Here is a 27,270-nt window from a genome sequence, read left to right as displayed (position 1 = left end):
ACTAAAAAAACCCCTTGGGTTTTAGTCCTGTAGTGGCTCTCAGCTACCCTCAAAAATTCCATTTTAAAAGATTTAATGACTGCTCATTTTGTGAGCACCTAAAGGATGAGGGATGTCTACAAAGAGGACCAGGACTGTGCCCAGCATTCCTGGGAATTTTATTGCCCCAAGAAAAGTAGAACATGCCTGACCCTTGCAGACAGCAACAGACCCAGTGAGTAACTTCCATTATTATTTTGCTGTTTCTTTGTCCATGATGCCTGGAGGGCTGAGCCAGCTTGTAGAAGCATTAGTTTGGCTCCCCTGGTTGCCCAGCCCAATTACTCAGCAAAAACCAGTGGGCTGATGGCTCATCTGGTAATGGGAACTCAGGGACTGCCAGCCCTGTCAGTGAAGCTGGGTCATTTATACCCATATATGTGTCTGTCTGTCTGCCTGTGTCACCACCTGGCACAGGGTTACGGGATTTATGCAGTGGCTTTTCTCTAGCTAAGCAAGAAAAATACCAAATTGGACATATTTGCAGGCCTGTGCACTCAGTTCCCGAGTTGAGTGTGCAGATTACCATTTGTTCATGTATTTACCAACTCTTGACCAAATTTTCAGTAATGATCTCTACAGCTGTGGACATAACTTGAGTAGTCACAGACTATGGATATTGGCAATCAAATGTGAGTGCCCACAAATCTGGGAAAGATCTAACACTGGATCTGGGAGTGTACTTGTTCTGGCTAGGCACTGACTTATTCCAATGGAGAAAACAGTGAATTTGCTGAGATTCTTGGTAAACACAGTACCAGAAGGCAAGCAGACTAGACAGAAGATACAAATGTACCTCTAGTTTCAGAAAAGCTTGCAAATTGCCCTAGTTTGTGGCTTATATGGACAGTGAAAAATTCTCACTCTTCCCAGACAGTATTTGGGACACTGCTCAGTTTAACGTTCTATGCAGCTTCTGAAGAACTTTGTAACATTTATCATTTCCAACAAGAAACTTTTCTGCACTGCGAAAATGCATGTGATTTCAGCTTTGTCATAAATCAGTCTGTAAAATTTCTAGCCAGCTTTTTGTTAAAAAGTGAAAAGAACTCACCAGTGTGGTCATCTCGTGCCAGGAATGTGGGGCTGGCAAAGCCCTGTTCCAACAGGAACAAGTCGTGATCCTCTGGGTCACTCTGAATTGCACTGTCCTGTACACAGAGGTCGATTAAATCAGTTAGATGGAATGTGGGATACAAGTGAGCCTCAGAGTCCTTCCAGATACCAGGGACTCCTTATTTGCCCACCTTTTTTCTGTGGACAGCTGCAGGCGTTTCTGCCAGGCTGACACAGAGTGGAGCACGGGGCCCACGGATATTTGTAGATTAGTCCTGTCGAGTGCCACTACTGGGTTTTTCAAACTTGTGATCACACACCCATACCTTGCCAATTGTATCTCTTCATATTTGGATTATTTAGATGCAAATCCAGTGCAGATAGCAAACTCCCCCTCTCTCAGAACTCAATCGATTTTAAAAGCATGCGAGCGAAAGCCTGAGTGCTCAGAGTCTTTGCAAGCGTCCATGACATGAAAGACTTTAAGTGACTATAAGCTATTTTCCTTGCTGTCAAGCTGCCAGACAATTTTCTTGCCATTAGCACATGCCTATACAGGCCAAACTAATGCTTGCCTTTTTGGACATATGTGAGGAAATAAATGTAATTACAAGCAAGATGTAATCACAATTGCTTTACTATTAAAGCTGCTGTATGCTCTCATGGTTTAGTTAACAATACATGTAAAAAGTGGAATTGCTTGATGTTCTCAGAAAAGGGGAAAAAAGATAAATATGGCCTCTTTCATTTATATCTGTGAAAACACAACATTTAAATGCAGAATTTGACTTTCCAAATATCACACCAAAAACCTTTTAACAAAAACAGCAGGGAGAGAAAGCTCTTTAAACCATGATATTCCATGAAGGATTATGAAAATAGAGGTCATTGCAAGAAAGAGAATTGCAAATACAACTTGAAAAGCTTCTCACATTTGTAAATACATCGAGGAGAATTTATTCTTCTCTGGTTTTGCTACCAAAGGATATTTACAGGTTCCCAGGGAAAAAGGAAGAAAAAAAATGACATCAAATTTGATATACTCTGTGTGGTGCAACACGCTGATGTGTAGTAGTAACACTCAACTGAGCTTCAAAGGAAATGAGTTTTCTAGGCTGGAGTTACACATTACAGGCCTGATCCTGACAACACACTGAGCATTTCCTGAGAGCTTTCGTGCGCCCTCAGCTCTCACTGAATTCAGAGACAGCTTTTGATTTCTTTTGGTGCTGGATTATGATCAGAAATAATGAGACAAAAATGTAGAGTGCTTCAAAGTAAGAGCTGAAGCTCATCTTCTTACTGAGTCCATCACACTGAGGCTCCTGCCCTTCATTAGGGCTCTGGAGTGATGAAATAGTAACAATTAGGATCGTAATAACCAAGTGAATCTTGGTTTGTCTGTTCAGACAGCCCCAGACTCACACAATGACATCTCTTACATATGCAGCATGAGAACAAAAGGCATTTGGGACACATGCATAGGTGCTTTGGCACACTGCTGACACACAAGTGGCTGAACACATTCCCAAGCCTTTGACAGACAGCTCTGATTAGCAGGTTTCAGTACCCTGGATCAGTGAGGTCTGTTTTTCAGCAAACCCCAAGTACCAACAGTCTTAAAATTACACCTCTTTAACACACAGGCTATCCTATTTCCAAGCAACTAAGCCCACTGCCATGTGTGGAGGACGTGCAGGCAGCCCCTTCAGATGCGAGCCATGGGAGGTGCTAATTTGTGACAGACACAGCCAGCAGGTCGTGTTCTCCATCCACTGCTGATGAATGATTCCCAAAAACTGCAGAAGTTCACTTCAGGTGTTATGTGCACTCTCAGATGACCAAGGCATAAAACTCCTGACTTGAACCAGGTTATCTGAAATTTCAGATATTTCTAAACTTGAGCCATGAAAATAAACTGGAATGGAGTGATGCGTACCAGAACCAGCCTGCCCTACCCAAACCTTCTGTGGCTGCAAATACTGGAGAAGGTCTCTCTGAAGTGTGTGTCACAGTACAGATGATAGTTATCCCCACTGAAACCAGATCAAACGCTGCTCATCTCTGCAAAAGGCCACATCCAGGTCTGTCTTTGCTGCTCCAGCCTCACAGTTTTGCTTGAACTTGGCAGGCACCTTACAGCTGCAAGGTGAAACTGAGGACTGAAATCAAGAGCAAAGCTCTCACAAGTTTTAGCAGAACTAGGATTTCACATTATGATTTCCTTCTGTACAAAAAAAAATCAAGGGGAGGATGGAGCTCAACTTCTCACTGCCCAAACATCTGATACCAATAATACTTCTTTTACTCTGTCCAAAACTATATTTAAATTGCATTTCTGGCAGGTTTTGAGATGTATGATATAGATCTCCTGCTATCACATCAGATGTAGTTTCCTTCAGAACTGTTGAACCAGATGTAAAATGTGAGAGATGTAAAAAGTAAAATAAAAACCCTGCTCAGAGTAAAGTGTTTCTGACATGTGGCTATTATATATGGGGTTTTAGATGGATATCTCCACTCCAGCTATTTAAGAAGGTACACAGTACCATAACTCTATTGGAGCTGATTAGTGCCAGCTACTTATGATCAGTAGGAATTTAAAAACCAAGGGCTGCCAAACACTAACAATTTATAAACTGTATGCCAGCAATGTGCTGCAACTGAATATTCTGTAGTGCACTTAATTTCAAAGTAGAGCCATATTTAGAACACTGGGGGGGGGGAGCGCCCCCCCCCCCGGGGGAGAGAGAAGCTAATATATCACACCAGTATTTGATTTTCAGCACTTAGAACTATACATGTTCTGTTTCTTACTGACAGAGAGAACCAGAGGCACAGAGTGAAAGGAATTCTTGTGAGGTTGTCAAGCAGTTGCACAGACAACAGGTATAGTTGTAAAGTAATTCTCCCTTTTCAAGCATAAAATTGTCTCTTACAAATCTCAGTCGCAAATGTGTGTAGGTAAAGATCTGAGTTACAAATGAAGAGCAGTGAACGAGTTCTTTGGCAGCAAAGGTGAGTCAAAGCACGGGCGACACCAGGGAAGAAACAGCTGCACTCCCAGCACATTAACATCCTGATTGTATCCCACTCCCCACAGACCCAATGATGACTTGCATGACATTCAACACTATCTGAGGAGCAAAGGAATTTAACCAACTGTCTGCTCTTAAGAGAGAAGGGCAATGATTCTCCTGTCACTAGTTTTATCTCTTTGCAACCCCTTTTTAGTTCAAGGAAATCACTCCTGATTTATCGTACTGAGAGAAGTATTAGTCTGAGCCTATTTCATTGCAAGACCACAAGTCCTTCAAAAAGCAGGGCTTCCAGTCTCCCAGGGACTCAAATTTGTCCCTCCCTGGTGACTGTGTGTCTATTAACATCCCAAAGACACTATGCTGCATAGTGCCTTCAGTTATATACTGCACCATGGACCACTCTAAAAATTAATGTAACCGTGTCGTGTGACCAAACCAAGAGAAAAAGAAGTGGGGAGAAAAAGCTATAAAGGCAGTGCATCAAATCATCAGGAATCAAAAAAGCCTTCTGAGAAAAAAAAATCCAATGAGACAAAAATTCACCGTGATCCCAGGAGAAAGAAGATGGCTTTGTCATCTGGAGCACCCTGACACCAGCTCAGCAACGCAGAGATGGACCCTACTGACAAATGGGCACAGAGTTGAATCTGCTGTAAAGCAAAGAAGGCCCTTTATATCATTCTTGTCCATGAAAGACACCCAAGGGATAATTTTTATTTTTTTTTACTCAGAACAAAAGACGCCCACAGCTTAGAAAGCCAAAAAGCCTCACTGAATGGAACTGAGCGAGAAGTAGAACTAAATAAAATTCATCTATAATCCTTGTAGTTAGTTTCTATCTACCCAGCATTTTCTGTAAGCACCTAAATCCCCTTAAGTAAACACAATATACTGAAACTCTGTGCTTAGCCAAGTTCCTTCACTTTTAGGAGTTCAAGGAAGCTAAAATGCAAATGAGAACTTTGACACCCTGACGCCCTGACGCAAGACAAGAGGCACAGAAACCAAGCAAGGAGCCCCAACACGACTGGAGAGCAAGGAATGTGATAATTCTCATCCTTGCTGACTTCTAGCTAGTGCTGCTTGGATACTTTAATATCATTGTAATTTGTAATTGTTCAAATTGATGACATCCCAGTTAATGGAGCTATAAAAATTTACATGAGGCTCAAGGCTCAAAGGCATGCCTGTAGGATGGAGCATGGGGATTTGGGCAAAGGCAGTTAAAGTGGCCTCTTTGCTTCATTCAGGCATAAATTGGGCCATTGTAATAAAGGTCTGAGAATGCTCAGGGAATGAGTTTTATAGCGCCAACAGTCAGGAATCTTTCACACTGCCACTGGCAGGGCAACTTCAAACTCTCTCCACTGTATATGGCATACAGAATTACAGAATTACAGAATCACAGAATCACAGAATAGGCTGAGCTGGGAGGGACCCACAAGAATCAAGCCCAACTCCTGGCCCTGCAAAGGACACCCCAACAATCCCACATGTGCCTGAGAGCATTGTCCAAACACTTTCTGAGCTCTTTCAGGCTTGGGACTGTGACCACTGCCCTGGGGAGCCAGTTCCAGTGCCCAAACATCCTGACATTCCCAGAGACCTAACATGGGAATCCCTGAAAACATGTTTGGAGCATTTCACCCCAGTACAGCCAGCTGAGGGGCAGCATGCTGAGGGCCCAGCAGTACCCGTGGCTCTGAATTCAGGGTCAGGACTGTTGCACATTCTTCAGGAGCACACGTCATCCTTTGGGCACAGGAAGAGTCGCGATACACCCTGGTTTACCCGAAGGGCCTGAGCAGAAGTTGTGGAGTTAGATAACTGTGATGACAAATGTAGAGGTTTCTCAATAGGTATTTTAATTTGGGATCCTGCATGGAATTGCCACACCCTGGTCCTGTAAACACAACGTGAGATAAGGCAAACATTTGGAAATACACAGAAATCCAGATGTTCTCTCATGTAGTACTGGAAAAGGATCAGTACAGACTATGTTCAATAGATGCCAGTTATGATCTTACATATATTTTTAGAGAAATGGTGCAATCCTTAAAAAAAGAGAAATTGATCTTAATGGTAAGTGACATTTTAGTTCAGTCACAATTACAATCAACCAGACTTACTTTTCGCATTAGTAGCAGGATATGGTCCTTAAGTTCATACAGGGTTAAGTTTGTCATCCTCAGAGATTTCTTAATGACCCTTGTTATCTAAACCCTGACTCAGAATGGTGGCTGTGGATTATGTTTTCAATGCACATCCTCAGACATATTAGGACACGAAGTGAACCTGACAGGGAGAAGAATATTTCCTTTCTCCTCTGAAATGCCCCAGGAGGGTTTTCTGCAGGTGACCTCTTCAGACCTTGGCTCTATATTAGAGTTATTGTCCTGAGAGAAGATTCAGTTAAAACACACAATTCATTTCATATAGTGCTCTTGAGTTTATTCTTGGTGGCAGCTAACTTGTAAAATTTTATTATGGATTCTTCTTTGGTTTGCTTGATGGAAAACAATTATTCTATCATCAAGTCTAAATGATATACCTTGCTAGACTACACAGTTTTCTTTCCATTACTATTTTCAGATAAAATGTTAATTTCTGCTTAGAAAGAAGTTCTAAAACATCCTTCCTAACATATTATCAATATATTAATTTAGGTGTCACACTTCTAAATGGCTGTGTTTAAGAAGGTCTTTTATCCTTAAACAAGACTTATGACTTCTGAATACAAGCTGTTGACTAAAATAATTAGTAATAATAATAATGATGATGATGATGTATCAGTGTGCTGGTGTCTCTTATGAGAGCAGAGCTGGCTGTTGTAGGCAAATCCACAAATGCTAGGTAAGAGTTCACCTATGCCTGAAACTGCCTACACTGTCACCAGACAGAAAGACACAGAGCAGCAGAGTCCTACCCTTGGAAGTGAAGCTGCAGCACAGAAAAATATGCAACTCCTGCCCAAATAAACAGGCTATCTCTGAGAAGCAGCTGTGTCTCCAGAGCCCTGCTCAGCCCCAGCAGCAGCAGGGACCAGCTGGAGCAGCAGGGCCCTGCTTTTCCAGCTCAGCTCTCCAGACAGGCTGCTACAGCCGTGCTGCTTCCAGAGCTGCCCCGTCCAGCAGTGACTCAGGTGCCTCTGCTCATTGTTACCCAGGGCAGGTGTACCCCAAGCAACTCAGAGGGTTTGAGAAGGGCTTTGCTGCCACCTAGAACCGAGACTACTAAATCCCAGCTGAGAAGAGAAGCTCTAACCCTGTTCAGGTGTGGGGCTCTCAGTCAGTGGAATTTTCTCCACAGCAGGCCTGGCATTTACTTGGGGGGAAATGTCAATGACAGCAGAGCTAAGCCCATACAATTTATTTACAAGCATGTTTTGAGATGATTGTGAAGTGTAACTGACCCTGAAATACATTGCTCTATGAGGACTTTGGCAGGGAGCTATTTTTATGCTACAATAAAATTTCCAATGCTGTGACCCCACCCTGGTTTCGTGCCATGGCCTTACACCTGCTCAGAGTGACAACCTCCAAGCTGAGGCAAGAACCTAAAGTCACTCTCTCTCTTGCCTAAGCCTGTGAGTTCTCTAAGAAAGAGAAGTAAAAGTGGATAATGAACGTATCTGAAACCTCTTAAAACTTCACCAGGGTTAGAGAAAAGAACCCACCTGTCTGCAGTTTCAGGTGCACTCACTTGTAACTGATTTCTCAAAAATGGATAAGTTTTTGTTAGACAGGCCTATTTTCTGGAAAAACAGTACTTCAGACATTACGTGCCCTCTTTCTTTTATACAGACACATGCACTGGAAGTCTGACGCACATTCAAAACAGGTGAAAAATTCTCACTGATTTCAGGAGTCTGTGCTTACAGGAGGTTGAGCCCAAAATATCTGTATCAATCCTTTTCTTTTAAATTCCCAGGCAACAGTCATTTAAATTGACGTTCACCTCTTATCCTACAAATTTGCTCTTCCTAAGTTACTGCTACTAGTAGAACTTTCTCTTGCAAAACAATCTACTGAAGAATTCACAGATACTTACAGAGCCATTATTCACATATTTGTTACATATCAAGTGAAAAATCCGGGCTACTAAAAATATTATGCAGCTTCTTCAGTGCAGTCAGACTGCTCTGATAAGATGGCAGATGCAACCTAGGAAATTAAAGCAAAGCCAGTGCAGTGGATTTGTATTTTGAATCTGGTTGAAAGCACAACAAACATTTAAAGCAGCTTTGTACAAAGGCCATTCCCAGGGATGAATCTTGTTTTGTAGCAATTATCATGGTGGGGTCAAAGTCTGTCGAAAAAATCCAGGTGTCCTAGAGGAAAATGTTCAGAAGGTGATTTTATTTAAGGTTTATTACAATGCCCTAGGAAACCATTCAGTGGGGTTTTTTCATGCTTCCATATACCCTTGAATATCGATTTGGAGGCATGCAGAATTATATGATTCCACGGAAATTAACATGGTAATGAATATTAACATAACAATTAATAATACACTTAAATGTATGTCATGCCAAGTGAGCATGAGTGAGCCAAGAATGAACCAAATGTATTGTACCAACTAACCCCCCACAGTTATGAGACAGAAATGAACAGCATTTTGTAATTATACACAGTGACATATTTTCTCATATCTACTGCCAAAAAAAATATCACTTTTTGGAATTAAAAGAGAGAGCAGCAAATAGAAACAGCTATGTCATCAGTAATTGCAAACATGTTTTCAGCTCCAGCTTCTGATAACCATCCAAAGGAGTTCTTTTAATTGGTAAAATTGACAACTGTCCAAAAATAGAGGAGTCCTTAAGGGCCATGTTCACGCCTAACAAGTCAGATAAAGAAATCAGAGTACCTAGAAAGTTTTGCAACGAGATGGGAATTAGCAAATAAGCAGTACAACTGAAAAATAAACAGTGCTGCTGCTAAAGGGGCTTTTCAGATATTACAAGACTACATTAGCTTTGCCCCATGGGGTCTGATCAAGTTGTCCATGAGAGATGGACAACAGATTGATTCACTGTATTTAAAATATAACCACCTCTCACAGGAACACTAAGAGGATTGCTTAAGACAAGTCTTCTTAACACTGGCACTCTCTAGCATGTGATAAAACAAGCTGATGAAATCCAAAACAACTTTAGAGATGATAGAGAGTCAGAGAATTTGGTTTCAGAGCTTTACAGCTAAAAGATGCTTTTGTAGGGCATTGCTCTTAGATGTGGGTGAGATCTCAGCCCAAGATGCTCGTCAGTGGTAGCGGGAGAAGCTGATGATCCCCCACTCCACTCACAGGAAAAGTGGCTCATGTGAAAGAGGTCTATAAAACCATCCAAAGGCAGGCAGAGGGAGACTCTGCCAGGTCTCCTCTGCAGGCAAAAAGACATTTCATCAGCGTGATCATGTTTGAACATTAATCCTTACTTAACAAGGATTATTGCTTGATAACATCACAGGCAAGCAGGAAAGTAAGGTCCCTACTCTGAAGTTTCTTATCTAAAGAAATTTTGTCTTTCAAGGATCATGCTATACCCCTGTTAAACAACGAAGCCAGAAGCCCACAGACTCTGCTCCTCATTGACTGAACAGGAATTAGGACACTGAAAGCATGGGTGTCTAGGGAATTCAGAACACCAAAATATCTGCAGGTCCTAGATGGCATACAAATAATGAAAAAACCTTCAGTGTTAACAGCCCTAGTGCTGGTCACCTCCAGCTGGAACTGACCAGGAGAGCTCTCACCAAGAAAAATGTCTTTTTATTCACCTGGCTGAATAAACCTGTACTAAAAAAGCCTGTATGAACTACAATTCTCTGTCCCCTCCCCACACAGGTATATTCCATATATCCCACATCAATATTTTGCCATTTGCTGCTAAAGGTTGTGGGAGAAGTAAGTTGCAAATTCCCTTGAAATCAGCATTTCTCCCCTATGATTAGCTGTCTCCTGTTTACTTGCAGTGTTTAAGTGACTGAAAATACTGTATTCAAAGAGGAATTAATAAAACTCGTTGGGGCCCAAGAGTTGCCACAGACATATCTTTGTGTACACCATAAACTATGTGTAAATATGTATTTGGACAGTTGTTGAAAATGTTTAATTTTTCCCAATTACCACAGCTCTTTCCAAACAGCAGAGCTGGATGGCATAATGCACATTTAAAGATTTTTTAATAGTCTGTTTTATTTATAGTTATTTACTCAACAGAGTGCATCAAGCCTTCAAAACCTCTGTGGGTTATGTGTGAACTAAGGAAGCATCCACCCATTGTTTTAAAAACATGTGTCACTTGCAGTTGATCGATTGATCTGTAGAACACACTGCAATCAGACATTGCACTTCAGAAAAAACAAGATTTGACTGTTACCTGAAGGAAGTAACCATGATACTTCTACATCCACAGGGGACAACTCTGCTTCCAGGATCCAGTGTGAATCCAAAGCATGCCCATTAACCAATGCTCTTGCGCTGTTTTTCTCCTCTTGGTAAGTAGCAACCCTTTCTGAATTCAACCCTTTCTGAAACATATGGAAAGCTACAGAAGAGGCAGAGCCCACTGTTAGAAGATTTCCACTAACTCACATTAAAATAGAGTAGGAATGAGCATTTAGCAATGTTTCTCTGTTTCTATTTCATGTAAAACCTGGACTGAAATCTCCTTTCTCAAGTTTTACAATATGCTCAATTCAAACATGGTAACACAAGTTGGTAAAGAAAGGATCCAATGAGTAGCACACCACAGGTTCTTTAAGCCTGGATTATTTTAAGACATGTTTCCCACTGAGTAGGTCAGTACCAAAAATCTGGTTTCTATTTCAGTGCTGTCACTACTGTGTTGATGGCATCTTGGTCATCCATCATTGAACAGCACACCTCAGTTTTCTCCTCCTGCAAAGTCCTTTGCAATTTGTTTTGAGATATAAAGGTGCAAAGAGTTCTCTAACAACTAAAAATGGTTGTGGTTGGTTTTGGTGTTGGTGCTGTTGTCAAGCGAAGTTTCTTTAAATGCTCAAGCTATTCTTCTGCCCTGTGCAGAAGCTACTACAATAGTATCCCAGATACTATTGCATCACCAACAAAACTGGAAAACATTCAGATCATTTAAGAGATTTGCAGAGACAGACTTAAGAGTGTAAAGTGCATCAAACGATTTACCACAGGCCTATCTATATATCATAGATATCAAATTCAATTTGAAATGCGAGAAGGGAAAAAATGAGAGATATGACATTCATATACTGTAATTAAATGGAAAACACATGCAAACTGTAGCAAAAAATAACAGCAACATGAATCGTGTATGTTCCATCTGCCTGTTATTATGGTAGGAGTGGCAATGATTAGTAGAAATAGGGTTGCAAAATTATTTCTTATATAATATCACTTCCTGTGCCCAGGGGGTAAATGTAATAAAGACATCTCAGCCTTAGGCGAGGGCAAAGGCAGAAAGCAGAGATCTTTCTCCTGGGAAAGAGGAGCACTTGGTTGCACAGAAGCCAAAGGAGATGCCAACTTCTCATCCTTTGAAGGTACCAGCAACCAATCTTGGAGCTAGTACACCTCTTGGAGAGAAAGATACACTGCCAGGGACCTGCTGCCTAGATATCCCAGTCAAGGAGAATCTGCTTCAGAGTCATCCTGCACAGGGGAGAAATGCTAATACCCTAAAAGCTCCAAAATATTGATCTTGTGGACCATATTATGTAAATTCAATGATGCATAAATGTGAATTTTTACATAGACACTTAGACCCACTCTGGGGGAGAATATTCCCATGCTCAGCATTATTCACAAGCCTTGTGCCAACAATTTCTTGTATTAAATGTAAACCAGCTCCATTAAAGCACAGGCATGGGTGTCTCAGGGTCCTGCTCCACACAGGACTGAAGAGGCAGCAGCCAGGCACTGGTTCATTCTCGTGATGGACTCTGCTTTTGCTCTAAGAGTGTAACCCTGAGCTCTTCCAGAAGCAGAACTTTCACACATTGCCTAAGAACACAAGATAAAGCCCTGGCAAGCTTGAGCTGGCAATCTGGGTGGAGGATCTCCCCCCTCCACCCAAACCTGACTCACTGTAGCTCCTTGCAGCTGAAATACGTAGGGGCAAGATCTTTGATGGTGGTTGAAGCAAGCCATCAGTTTGGCTGCCTTTTGGAAGTGCTGAAATCGGTGACCGCAGTGGGGACATGCAAAGTTTGCAGCACTGAAGTCCCACATTAGTTTTTCTGTCCACCAGAAACCAGGGTGGCCTGCAGCAGATTTGAGTGATGCTCTCTGTGCAGCTGCACTGACTCCCAAACAAGCAAGGGAGAGGAAGCTAAACTGGCTTAAAACATCTCTGCTCCCTCCTGTTTCCAGGAGCTGCATCACTCTCGTACACCATTGCAATGGCACACGTGCCCAGCCCTTAGATCCACACTGCTTCGAGCCCTGCTGCACTAACAGAACCAACAAAAATGCTCCTGGATTCTTTACACAGGGTGCTGAGTTTGGAAAAGGTGGAGGGAAGAGGATATTTTTCTGCAAACAGGATTTTTCATAAGCGACATAGTCACTTTTTGCTGTTACAAATACAAGAGCAATAACAATATATACAGGACTGAGTAATAATGGAGATTCTGGCCGATATTTTTTCCCTGTCATAAGCACACTGGGCCTAAGGCAAGGTTTTCTTCTATTTAATAAAGTAAATGGAAAGGTAGGGAGAAAAATAAAATTAAACAAAAAAACCTGCATTGCCTCTCAAATTACACAACCTGCTAAATATTTAGGGCATTCTTTCCCACAAACATTTCAAATGGATGAGAAAGGGGTTTGTTTTCATGACAGTTCACATCCTCTTGTGGGCCAGACTCATTCCACCGGAAGCTCACTGAAGTTAATGATACAGCAGCAAGGATGACAGATGAAGCTCACGATCCACATTTCAGTGGTACCTGTCTACCATTCAGACAAATCAGCTCAGGATTAAGATGCAAGTTAAGACACTAAAGGTTCAGGATGAGGAGAGAACTAAAATAGCAGAAACAGTCTAAAATCTGTGGCAAACGTGTGTAATTCCACTCTCAGTCTCTTGGCTACAAAGGAAGGGCTTGAACAATGCAAGAGTAACATTACTTTTCAGTACTTCCTTAGAGTGAGACCTGCTCTGGCTGTTTGGGGTTTTTTCCCCAGTTGTAGTGAATTGCCATCACATACTCTCATTGCATGGCTGGTTACCTTTCTTGTAAAGAACAAAGCGAGAAGTGTTTGCTGTTAATTACCAAAGGGTCAGCCTGCAAACAGCTTTGCAAATCATGAGTTTCAAAACACTTCCGAGTTCCTTCAAAACACCAGAAAAACTCCACTGGCCTTTTAAACTGGAAATAGGAACTTGATTTCAATAACAGGCCTAAACCAATCTGAATTTATTAGCAATTGAATTAGAAGTTCACCACAAATCCAAATGAAAATCAGTAAGCAGTCATTAGATCAAGTAAAAATGAAAGTGAGGAAAACAAGAAGCAATAGCTGTAATCATCCATCCAAAACTAACTTATCAGCTATCAAACAAATAACTGCTGTTAAAAGCTTTTTCACGTTAGGCCACTTGTTCTTCATAATAATTAAAATACAATGCTTTAATAAAAAAGTTTCATTTATATTCTGATAGTCAAGCTAGCACTAAACTTGATTTTGGGCTGTTCTCAATTAAGGACTGTTTATGGTCTCCAAAATCCTTTCCTGGATGCTTCTGAGGTTCTGCACCAGAAAGAGGAGGGGAAAACTGGCAAATCATAATAGAGATGTGAGAGCTGTGCTGGGGAAAAAGAGCAGCCCCCGCTATGGAATCTGGATTCTAAACTCGACCAAAGCCAAGCTGCAATGAAATGTAAAACTTTGGCCAAATTCCTGAATTCTAATATCATGATTTTCATTTACTGTACTTATTTTGCAGCACGTATTGATTTCATATTGGGCAAACCACTGTTCTTGTGACAAATTCTCCATTTGTGAGGCTTTCCTCTGCCGTTTTCCAGCCCTATCTCCCACACTGAGCTCCCCATGTCCTACCCTGTGCGAGCTCCATCCCCACGGCACAGAGCTGCCCTCTGACAACCCAATCCCTGCTGACAGTGAGGATGAGCACGTCCCAAGCCACCCTGGTGTCCCATCCCCCAGATTTTTGGAGGCCACCTCGCTGCCTCACGCCATGCTGAGGCACAGAGGCACAGCACACACCCTCTGATATCACCCTTCCCACTGCTTCACAACGGGGAAACGATGAGCACATGACAAAGAGGCAGCCACTGTTCTTCCTCACTTCAAAAGACAATACCCTGGCACTAATAATCCTTCACACTTAGTAACAGCCAGCTTTATAAACAGTAATTAAAGATGCCTTCTGGTGTACCTGCAAAGGAAACATGATTTTTGTTCTCCACAAGGACCACATTTTCTTTAGTGACTTCTGATTAAAGGAGCTAACCTTAAGCACAAAAGGCTTAATTTTCAGGGGAACAAGCAGCTACAGGTCACATAATATAACCTTTTAACAGTGTCTCCTAACAGCAGCTAAAAGTTAAAATCTGAGATTTTCAGCTGAAAGCCTCACAGTTCTTCATTTCTGAAATTTTCTGCATACTGCTAATCATTAATTTTGAAAGAGGGGCAGGATTCACACAGCAAAGATTGTGAAATCTGCTAAATCATTTTTCCATATACATATACAAAAAAATCCCTTGTTTATTCCCCTGATATTGCATTAAGTAAACCTGCCAGGGATGAATTTAAGCAGCATTCTGAGATTCAGTATATTGACTGTTCATTGGCTTGTACCTCTCCTTTTATTTTTAGTCTTCAAACCGGCCAAGGCTTTTACCACTCACCATTTCTCCAGCAATTAAGCCCTCTATGAGCAGTATCTGGAAGTGAAAACTGGTGACAGTTACAGCCCTGCCCACTCAGAAAACCCAGCACAACCTGGGTGAGCCCAGAGACGCCAAGTCACTGCTCTGTCTAATTACAAACCCGAGGCAGATTAACCTTTGATGACTAAATTAATCTTCTAAATAAAATGAATATGCATCAGCCTGCAAATTAGGATTAAATGCTTAGCAGAATCTTTATGTGATCAAGCAGGTTTTGTGGTGCAGATGTTAACCATTAACATAAAGCAATAAAATCATTCTTTTTTTCCTATAATAACACCTAACAATTCCAAAGCCACCTTTCATCTGAGAATCTCAAAGGGTTTCATAAACATAATTAATTAACCCTCTCAGCATCTGAGACAAGAGCATAATAATATCCCCATCCAACAGCTGAAGAAACAGAGGCACAGCAACATCCTGGATCGCGTGCCTCGGACTGTGTGTAATGGGGATGTTAAATGCTTTGAAGAGAAAGAAAAGACCAGGTTTATGCTGCCTCCAGCCCCACTCTCACGGAGACAGGCAGGGTGGCTTCTCCACGAGGCTGAACTCCTGCCATGCATGCACATCCCTCTGCCAGAAATGCCCATGGAGGCTCTGGACAGCCTTTGAGGTTGGCATCGCCTCCACCAGGCACCGGGGCACAGGAGAGGTGGGCACTGCCTCACCTGCCATCTGCACCAGGACAGCTTTCCCTGGGAAAAACAATGGAACTTGGCTCACCAGGGACCAAATGAAAACAGACTTCGCACTGCTACCTAGTTCTGAATTAAATCATTGCAGCACTGCTGGTGAATCTTTTCTAGAGGGAAAAAAAAAGTGTTTCTTCTGGATTTTTTTGGGGCAGTAAGAATTACCAGTCCCTTGAGGTGTCTTTTTCTCACACACACTGACAATTTAATCACAAGGAGACCCCAGTGACAGCATTCCCACTTTTTTTTTTGACTGCTGGTGTCCCTGCAATGTGATTCCTATGTCTACATGGAGTAAAAAACTTACATGGAAAGTTACCACTTCCATCCACATTCTGACACTGAAATGCGAAGAGATGTGGCCATGGTTCTTCCAGACTCTCACAGAAGACCAAATGTTTTCAGGGAATCGAGGAAAACTGCTGAGGACTACTTTCTGAGCTCTTTCTTCCAATGGGATATTCATTTCCAAGTGGCTTACAATAAGGAATTTAGAAAATGTATGCATCACAGCTTTTCAGCCTTACTACCTCTGATTTTAATTTCATTATTTTCAAGCCTTATGCATTTCATTATTATCAAACTGTAAAATTAAGTTTCAATTTGATCTATTTAAGTCAAAAATAATGGGAGAGTATTGCTGACCTACAGACAGGCATGTGAGAACTCACATTCTTGATAATTTAATTTGTTGGCACATTTTGTTGTCTAATTGTAGCAGCTTCTCTTGGTGTATAAGTTTTCTTTTATGTAAACTAATCCGCTGGTGTAAAATGTCTGTTACTGAAAATGTAATTTTATTTGTTTGAGAGGTAAGTGGATAAGTTCTCAGTTTAAATTTCTTGGCTACTAAAAGGAGTTTTGAACTAAAAATTTACTATTACATTAGAATATTGACATCACATGTATAATTTTGACATATAAGCGACTTCCACAGTACTGGAAGTTGGACATTGAAAAGCATTTTCAGTTTTCATACAATGACTGCTAAAATCCATGGAAAAATTCCAAGGACTTTAATAAGCTTTGAATTGGGCACATTATTACTATGAATGTAATTCTGGATACCTCCCGTAACGTCTAGGCCATGTGAGAAACTTAGGAAAAGCAATTAACATTCCTCTATCAACTTTTGTATTTACATTTGAAATTTACCATTTAAGACTTTAATTCTCTATAAAACTGCTTAAATATACATGACTTCAGTGTTATTTAAATGTTTTATGATCTTCCTGAAATGATCCATTAATTAAAATCACTTACTTAGTATCTTAAACTTACCTACTTTTATTTTATTTGGAAAGAATTGGATTTAATGTGCAGGTTTTGTTCATTTTCTTTCTGAGGAAATCTTAATTTGGAAGGAAATTATGATTATATGGTAGGGAGAAGGATGTCTTGAAGGCTGCAGACTTAGACTAGTGGTAATCATTAGCTACCATGTATGACATGATGTATATAATTAAGAGACAAATTTATTACAGAAATTTGGAATTATCAATTAAAAAGTAGTCAGTGCGGTCCCCGAAGGTCTGATATGATTACCTGCCTTATCTGGGCTGTCACTTCCAATGCTGGTTGGAATCTCAAAGACCTCAGAGGGGGCTCCCTGTGTCAAGTTAAATAAGTGAGAAAACCTCAGTGGAAAAACGCAACGATACAAGCGGGTGCAAACTAAACTCTTCTTGAGGAGAATAAAGAGATCAGCTTAAACCTGAATATTACTGGCACACTGTTCTTCCTTTCTACTGTACTTCTGAATGGACTGGCAAGGCCATTCCATCTGCGGCTGTACCCCAGTCTGCTTGATGTGTTTAAGGAATGCTGAACCTCGGGGGCATTAAAGGACACTCCAGCCTGTTACATTTTTTTCTTATTACATCTGCAGACTTTCATTTTTCCTTTGAGTTTCCTCAGGTTTAGGGCCAGAAGAGACAGTTAAATTATCTAGTCTGACCTTGTATATATACACCAGGCCACTAAGCTGCACTCCCCGGCCTCCTTTTCTCCCTGTCATTTCACTGATCCACAAACACGTCTCAATTATGAGGCAGCGAATCAGTGTAAAAAAATAAACAGCTCCTCCCACCTGCCTTTGTTTCCAAAATCTCAGCTCCAGCAAAATTCTGTTGCTCACCCTGAAACAGAATTAAAAATTTGGCATCCTCTGATGAATTAGATTTTGTTTTTTGTGCAGAGTGTCTCACATCTTTATTGCTCTGGGCTCTAGTTTGGATTAAAAATAAAATTAATAGAAAGTGTCACCTCGTCATATTTTTTACCTGATTGGTGTAGATGGATCTTAAATACTTTATATCCAGCTATGGAGGCTGAGTACACCAATTTATGAATTCAGATACAAACCGAATGAAGTTAAAACACAAGTTGTTCATCCACTCAACATAAAAACCTAATTTTGAGAAACACTATAAAACTTTTTCAAACCAATATACATCAAGAAACATTGCATGCTGTTCACAACTCCAGTACCTGCCTATGCAGTAAAACTTTTGACATTTACCAGAAACAAAGGAAAAGAAAATAATAGTCCAAAACTCATGAAATGGTTTTTCAGGATATGATTTGAAAACTGTCTGTTGGCTCCGAAATAAAGTTTAAATTTTGTCCTGGAGACACAAGGAGCCTGACAGACAGTGATTGTCTCCTCTTTTAAAACTGTGCTGACAGCATCAACTGTTGTTCACTTTGGTATCAGGGAGTGTCAGGAAGAGTGAAACACTTCTTACCTTACCACGTCATGCAAAATTTAGCACCGCTGTCTTTCCCTGGATTCGCCCCACGAGCGTTCCTAATGTGCACAACAAAACCACATGCAACTCAGATGATTTCAGATCATGTTACAGTCAAAACACAGAAGAGATTCACAGAAACATTTACTAAGGTTCACCAACCTGTTGAGTGAACCTGGGCCCCATTCCAAGCAAATCTGGATTGATTAATGTTTTCTTTAAATCAACATCACCTGATGTTTTTTGCTACTGATGTGAATCTCAACTTTTCTTTTTCTCTTGGGATTTTGGACTGGTGTAAGTACACAGCTGAAAACAGCACATGCAATGCACATTCATCTATGTATAACTGAAGAACCTGTATCACTGCTTCTTGAAGGAAATAAAATATTGCAAAACCTGCATCCCTCCAGCCTCACCAGTATTTTGCACTATTATGAGCTTTTGAGGGAGGGCTTGGAGTAGGGCTATTTTCAAACTGTTCATGCATTTAAGAACACTGCAGTAAAGGAGCTTATTCTACATTTCAACCATGAGACAAAATCAAGATGCACTCAGATGTACAAGGAATGGAACCTCTCTAATGGATCTCTTGAAATCAATAGAACTACTTATGGAGTAATATACCATTGTGAGTGAGAGCTACTGTAAATAAGCTTTGGAAACTATATTCCAGCTACAGCTGTGCTCGGTGGTTTGTAATACTCCAGCACTTGCTAAATATAAATAAATGAAATAAAGTGGGAGATAGTGATACCCTGATTCCTGCTCTGACTGTACAGTTTTTGGGAATGTCTGAGCAATCAGAACACTACATAAATACCTTGCCATGCCTGTGGGATTCCATGCTAACTTATAATCCATCACTGAAGCAGGCAGCAGCTCTTGAAGACATGCTAAAGCAGTTCTAGGTTGAATGCAATTCATTGTTACGCTCTCTGGTTGTGTCTTTATTTCCTCTTGAAGGAAGAAGTGGCTACACGTGTATGTATGCATATTTCCAGTTGTATGTTGGAAATCACCAAAAATTTGCACCATATTAAATAATTATTGACCAGAAGCTCTGTATTTTATCACTTGATTGACCTTCTTTTTTCTATACAAATTCTTTGTCAGCAACCTTTACATTCAGGAATTCTACTTTGAACATAGCATGTCTATACCTATATCTTTATCTGAAAACTGACAAGTTTTCAGGATTGAGACAAGTAAAACTATTCAGATACACAAGAACCTGTCCCACCCTGTTCTCACTAGACATACATAGGTATGTATTTTGTGTATCTAAAAAATACCTGTTCATCCCATAGCTATGCTATTTAATTTCTTCAATTCTGACTCCTAGTTTCAGAGAAACAAAAAACTGAGGAAAATGTTAAAGAACTGCCAAAGTTTCTGTTGGAATAGAAAAGGAACAGAAATATTGTAAGACTGACTGTTCCCTCCATTTCTTCTGGCCAATTTGTAGTCCCAGCAGATTTGCACAAACTTTGAACAAGCACAGAGGCCTGGCAGTGCTGACATGAGCTGAACCCTCTCGCCTTGTGAAACTCAACCACTGCAACTTCATAGCCAGCTTTGGCAAAAAACAGAGAAGATCAACCAGAAAGAAAAAGATATTTAAAACTGACTAGATTCTTAAAGGAGGATTTTTGTCAGCAACTGAAAAAGGCCCCAGCATTTCATCAGGGAGCTTTCTAGCAGCTTAATTCCTCACTGATACGTTTGCGCTGCTGGGGTCCATCCCCAGTGTCCTGGGCTCCTGCTTTTCCTTTTGCTGCCAACTCAGACATTGGTGTCCACTAATGATCTAAAAAAAAGGAATCTTTAATGTTCAGGCTGTAAATATGCCACTGAGTCCCAAGAGCCTAACATATGTCAAAGGCATGAAATGATGCCCATGAAAGGGAGCTCTACATCTGTGTTTGCTTAGCAGAAGAACTGCAGGGCTGACCTGTGGACTGATGTGGCTGTTTAATATGGTCTCTGCAAACGGTTCAATAGCATCAGAACTGCTGGTTAATCCTCTTACCAGTACCATTGACATTATTTCATGTTCTACTAATTCCAAGCCATCTGTAGAAATACTTGCCTCTCTGGCAAGTCAATAGAGAGTGGCCAAATTTTTTAAAAGGTTGCAGCTCTAATAACTGTCTGTGTATAATTTCACAGCAAGATTATTATTTTTTTTATGGGACCATTTTTGCATAATGTTATAGCGTGAGTCTCACCTCATTTTATTAGTGTGAGTCAGGAGTAAAGGTAATGAAAATGCATGGGAAGGACTGAACTTCAAGATAGAATATTCTGAAACAAATATCCAAGTATATTTTTAGATTATATCTCCAAAGGTGTTCACATGCAAAAGCCTCAATTATTTCAATGTTGGAAGAATAAAAAATGTATTTCAAACGGACAAAATAAAAACGGTGGGATTTGTTAAACTTCAGAGGTATCTATATTTTTCTTTTGCAACTTGAGCAGTTTTTGTAATGTTTTCCCTTCCATTTGGATTTCCCATGTAGACTTTGTGACAATTGTAAAAACTGACACAGGTTTTTCATATGGTGATTCCCAATTCAGTGTTGAGCATTACAAAAAACCACTCAAAATTACCCAAAAATGAAAGAAGAAAATGCCTGGTTAATAAAAACAATCTCTCTTAATGATTTTCCCATGTATTTCCAAAGAGTCCCAAAGAGTGCTGGACCGTGAAGGAGAGCAATACAAGGGAGCGAAAACTTTCTGACTTTGGAAGGAACTAATGTTTTTTAAGCTGTCCAATCATTCTTACCTCTCTTTGCAACCTTTAGGGAGTCACAATCCATCCAGGAGAATCAATTATTGAATGTAAAAGTAAGAGCCTTGTGTCACCCTTCCTGTCACACCACTGTCTTCTGTCGGAGTGCATCACGGGTCTGAAACCAAAGCAGACACAGAGTGTGAATGAACTGCAAAAAAACAAAGTATTTCAAAATCTGGGAGACTGGTTAACACCACTATCCTGCTCTGAGCATTGCACACCACAGAAACTGGTCAAGGAAAGAATGTTTCTGTATACAATACACTCAGGCCCCTGCTATCACTTAATCCCTCTTCCATCTCTGCCAAATTCCAGCTGCAGTCCGTACTCGCCTCCAAAGAAGCAGAGCTAATAGCAAAGTAAGTCATATCTATTGGCTCCTTCACCAGCATTTCACAACAGATATCATCTGATTAGGTGCTAAGTGGGACTATTTGCACTTTTGCTTATAGCACGTATAATTATGTAATTCTGTATAATGCCCAAATGACTGTTTAAGTAGCAGCTGCACAAAACAGAGGCATTGGTTGGACAGAACAGAAAATACAAATTTATATAAAACCAGCACAGTAAAAATATACAGATAACATGTATATCTATGTGTATTTATACACCTTCAGGGCTATCAAACATAGAATAAGACCATGTCAATGGAACCACTGACAAGCAGGACTCTGCCTATTCTCTATGGAAGTTTTGCCAGTGATGGTTCAGTGACGTTTAACTTACTTTTCCTAATTTTCAGATGTCACACGTCCTAACTTCATTTCAAGAAACAGAGTTTCCACAAGCTTTGATTAAAGGAACCACAGAGTATCAAGGTTAGTTTGAAGTGCTGTTATATTTTAAAATACATCCTCCTAAGCATATGGGTAAGGTGGCTGCAGTGGTAGGAGTCCGCCACAGAGGTGCTCCACAGAGGTCAAAAGGAGATCACTATTTGCTTAATTTAAATAAATCAATTTGTTAAACAAGGAGCTTCTGAGATTATACAGTCAGAGGGTGGAAAGAAAAGAGAAATAATTATTTTTGTTTGCATAAATCATTTTCTTATTACTTGGGGATCAGGGTGGTATTGTTTGGGTTCCAGAAAGGAGGGCAAAAGAAGATATCTGTATCAATTTGCTGATCAGGTTTACATGGGATTTTGCTGCTGGGACTGGAGAAAGGAAAGAAGATCATTATTTTTATTTAAATAAATCAATTTGTTGTGATCAAGGATCACATGAGGTTGTGCCGTTTGCAAGGAAGGCATAGGAAATTCTCCTTTATGGATAGCTGGTTGCAGAACAAATGTTCAGGCAATATTCTACCAAATGAAAAAGGAAAAACAAAGAAGGCCTTTAAGACCACAGAACTGGATTTCTATTTTTTTTCTTTTTTTGCAAGACCCTGACTTTGTCATCTTGTATTGGTCTCTAACTTGAGTTAACACATTCACTGTTACACTTCTAATGCACTGAATCAGGATTATATATGTGTACGTGTGTGGACATGTATATAAACCATGCATATAGACAATTAGAGAGAGAAAAAGAGAGAGAGGAAAAAAAAAAAAATAGCAGCTACCAGGGCCTGATCCTGCAAAAGCCCTTGTACTTTGAGGCAATGCTGATGCAACTACTGTACAAACTGTGATTGCCTTCCCAGGACGTAAGACCAGCTCTCCAGTGGGGAATATTCATTGAAATCAATGGCCATTCTGTGCACACACTTTAAGGGCCTGATATTTGTTGCTTCTTTTCTGAGGCAATTAATGAAGCTCTGTGTGTAATTTTAAAGGCCCTTCATGAACTAACTGGAAATCTACAGCTCTGAACATCAGTGAACTCATATCCAAAACTAATAGCTTCAGTATCACTGCCAAAAATTGACTAAGCGCTCTTTGTGCCTGCAAATGGGGTTCTGTAGGCAGTATCCTTCTATCTGCCTTCAAGGGATAATCTCCTCTTACAAATAAAACAATTGTTTCATTTGCTCATTGCAATGGTTGAATGAGGCTGCAGAAATGAATCTCACTGATTTTGAATGTTCTTAAGCCAATCAAGAGCGGATTTGGGGAGTGGGGTTGCTTTCAATTACCACATGTTGCTATTTGTAAAACTAGTTTTAAAAATGTCTTTTCACAGGTTTGCATGCGATTCACAGAACGTAATAAGCAAACCATTCCTCTCAGTATACCAAATTAAAATTAAAAGATGGCTTGAACATATAGTATAAAATCCAAAAATCCATATCTGCCTGATCAAGTGCCCCATATATTAACCTTGGAATGAATAGATGGAATGATCCAGTTAGCTCTCTAACTAATAAAACAATGTTTAAGTAATTACAGAAAAAAGTGGGCTGCAACCATTCCTTGGATACTTTCAGAGCCAGTGGTGTAGTTCAAGGGATCAATTTGTGTTTGTAACAAGAATGATAAATCTAACTAAACATCTTTATTTTTACAGTACGTTAAAGAAGCATTTTTATTTAGTGCAGTCATATATCTCCACATTATTCTGAAGTATCCTTCTTTATTGCTTTTATGTCTCCAGAACTGCCTGAAGAAAGCATCCTTTTCTCCTTGTGTTTCATTGTTGTTATCCTTGTAGAGTATAACATGCACAAACTTGATTATGATTAATTGAGGGCTTTGGCAAATTATGTTTTTATTTCTTTCCATCTAAGTCTTCCATCTGCTCAAGAATTTAAAAAAAAAAAAAAGAAAGAAAGAAATTTTACATTTATAAGGACACAGGGCTTTCTGGGTAAAGCATCAGAACAACTGGTTCAGCAATAATGGCTACAAGCAAAGTCTTCCTTCAGTCTTACATCACCAACATGTTAACACATCTCTATCCTACAAGTGAGGCTGAGAGAGGGTGATAACTGGTCCAACCTCATTCGATCTTGCTGCAGAGCTGGAATTTCAAACTGAATCAAACCAGTTTAGGATATTGCTCAATTAGATCCTGCCATCAAAGAACCACTTGCAGCAGTGAAGTGTGAGCTCTGTAAATATAAACAGCCATGTCCTTCAGCACAGTGAATGTAACACCAAGCTGGCTATTTTTAAGAGGCACTGTTGAAGTTCTTACCCAAGGTGCTGCAGCTGCACAGACCAGCCCATTAAGCCTGGTGTACCACATCAGATAAGGCCCTTCCTTCAGGGTTTATGATTCAGGTATAAATGCTTGCCATCCCCTGGAAACTGGCAAATGAAGTTGCACTTGGCAGTCTGGGGTTTTCTTAATAGGATGAATGACAGAAGCAAGAAGTCGTGTTTAACCTGTATGACTGCGAGGAGGAAAAGGAAAGGCTTATTCATTTAAAGACAGCCTTGTTCTCCAGCCTTGCTGGCACACAGCACAGAGTGGCGATGAGAAGGCAAAATTATTGAGGAATTTGCTCCTCCGAGACCACAGAGTTGAAATAACAAAAAAACCCAAACAATTCTAGCAGCCAGAATGCAGATACAATCAGTCTTCAAAAGGCTGGTCTGGACAGTTGGTGGCGCGGGGACAGGGGCTGTGGATTTATTACAAGGTCAGCACCAGTGGCATTTTTCTTACTCAGCCAATAACATGAATTGAGTTGTTGGCCTTGGCCCAGGTCTGCGGAAGGTATCTTTTCAGCTTTTTACCGGCTAGCGCTTGTATTTCAATGCCTTAGAAAGCCTCGAGCAGCCTTGAGAGGTAGCAAGGGCGATCTAGCACTTTAGTAGCTCTAAAATCGGTACCTGAATCAGCTGCAGAGCAAATACCATCAGCAGAAGCAAAGAGGGAGAAATATAGCTCCCTGCTCGCTCAATTCCCTGCAGTTAGAAGCCTTCAAATGAGACAGACGACCAGAGATGTTTACAGGAAAGTAGCTGAGCTGAGAGAGAGCGTTTGCCTCCCCTCGACCATCTTTTATTCGGAGAAGGGGAAAGGGGATGACTGGGGGTGGACCCGGGGTGAGCGGCCAATCAGACACTGCTGAAGAGTCTGAGTTACATTTGGTTTTGCCCGCGATTGGAACAAAGGAGCTATGAGCACATGTCTTTGGGAGGGGGGAGGGGAAGCTCAAAACAGGCAGCAACAATTCCTTATTTTTTTTTCTTTAAAGCTGGGTTGTAACTCTTAGTAACTTAAAAGTGCATAGAACAGTAACAAAACAACAGTGCAAAATATAATTGTAATCTATCGTCCCTACAACTCGACAGTACCTAGGATGCCTTTAAACTAGTTCCCCAGTCAAAACTCAGGGGTTTAGTCAGGACATCTATGGTATGGAGTATCAGGACAAAGGTTTACAAAATACAGTGCAAAAACCTGAGTGCAAAACAGTGCAACTTAACTTAAGGGATTAACATAAAGATCTGCAGTAGGGGGTTTACATGAAGGTGCAAAATCAGGATTCTTTTTACGGCGTCTCTTCCAGGAGGCAGTTTTAACCTCCTTAACTTTTGAGGAAGTGACATAAGGTTTTACCCACTTCCCTGGGATCCATCTCAGTCCTTGAGGGGTAGATACACTGGCATACCCACGTCCCCAAGTTACAAGTTTGTACGGTCCTTGGATTTTTTGAGTCTCTGGGTCCCGGATCAGGACTTCTGGATTTTCCTGCAGTTTCTGTCTCCTGGTGTTCTGGAAATGACGATAGATGGGAGGGTTTGGATCCTCAAATGTGCCATTCAGGAAGTTTATGGTAAACAGTGCTTTGCTGAGTCTGAGGACAGGTGAGTTGAGTTTGGTGGTCCCTGATTGTTGTAGCAGCATTCGCTTGAGGGTTTGATGGGCACGTTCAACAATGCCTTGTCCAGTTGGGGAGTGAGGAATACCTGTAACATGTCGAAATCCCCACTGCTGACGAAAGTTTTTAAACTCCTGGGAGGTGTAGGCAGGTCCATTATCAGTTTTTATCTCCTCAGGTATACCGAGCACAGCAAAAGCTTGGACAAGATGTTTTTCAACATCCTTAGCCTTTTCACCTGCATGTGCAGAGGCATACATAGCACCAGAGAAGGTATCAATAGAAACATGAACGTATTTTAATCTCCCAAATTCAGGGAAATGTGTGACGTCCATTTGCCACACTTCACCACTATTAATGCCTCTGGGATTGACCCCCATGCCCAGTGATGGAAGCTGTAGCTTCTGGCAGTTGGGACATGTTGCCACTATTGCTTTTGCCTGTGTCCGCGACAGATGGAACATGCGGATAAAAGCAGGAATATTTTGATGGTACATGGCATGGCTCAATTTTGCTTGTTCAAAAACTTGGGGGAGCTTTGGTAAGTCGGCTGATAGAACTATGTCTGCTGGCATAGCCAGAGCATCAGCTCTACGATTACCCTCTGCAATAAATCCTGGCAGGTTTGTATGTGATCTCACATGCATGACAAAATAGGGATGCTCTCTGTGGGAAACCAGATAGATTAATTTTGAGAGTAAATCATAAATTTTCTTGTTTGAGATTTCTTTTAGGAGAGCATGCTCAGCTCTAACAGTTACTCCAGCTACATATGCTGAGTCTGTGACCAAATTAAAGGGTTCTTTGAACCTCTCAAATACTCTAACGACAGCTGCTAGTTCAGCTACTTGTGGTGATCCCTGGATTACCTCAATGTCAGATTCCCACTTTTGCGTCTTTGGATTTTTCCATGTGACCACGGACTTTTTACTTTTTCCTGAGGCATCAGTAAAAACGGTAATCGCATCGAGGGGTTTTCTACTTTGAATCTCTCGAGGGATGAAAGAAAATGGCAGATTAAACATGTCATGTTTTGGGTAATGATTTGAGATTTGGCCTGAGTAACTATCTAATGCAAATTGTAAATTTATATTATTTTGGAGTAGGTGATCTAATGCATCAGTTGTTACAGGTAAATAGATGCATGCAAAGTCACATCCTGCCAGGGTGCGGAGCCTTGCTCTACCCTTCATGATAATTTTTGCCATTAGTTCTTGTGGCTGTGTGATGGTTTTAGGAGGT

General features: G+C 40.7%; 1 long non-coding RNA gene across 5 annotated transcripts in view; it reads right to left on the bottom strand.

Annotated features, from left to right (window-relative positions):
* LOC121664125 overlaps positions 1-27,270 on the bottom strand; it is a 60,482-nt gene that overhangs the window by 7,520 nt on the left and 25,692 nt on the right. For all 5 annotated transcript variants that reach the window (XR_006015884.1, XR_006015885.1, XR_006015883.1 and 2 more), the window contains 4 exons: positions 21,301-21,424; positions 18,504-18,565; positions 10,519-10,669; positions 1,094-1,190 (listed from right to left, as the gene is read on the bottom strand). This is a non-coding gene — a long non-coding RNA (uncharacterized LOC121664125). The remainder of the gene's footprint in view (positions 1-1,093; positions 1,191-10,518; positions 10,670-18,503; positions 18,566-21,300; positions 21,425-27,270) is intronic.

Source organism: Corvus kubaryi, unplaced genomic scaffold, assembly GCF_017639235.1.
Source record: "Corvus kubaryi isolate FWS band 111438036 unplaced genomic scaffold, C.kubaryi_AGA036_p1.0 37300, whole genome shotgun sequence".
In the NCBI taxonomy this organism is placed as follows: domain Eukaryota; kingdom Metazoa; phylum Chordata; class Aves; order Passeriformes; family Corvidae; genus Corvus; species Corvus kubaryi.
The sequence above is the reverse complement of the archived record's forward strand: the minus strand, read 5'-3'. Positions and strand labels throughout refer to the sequence as shown.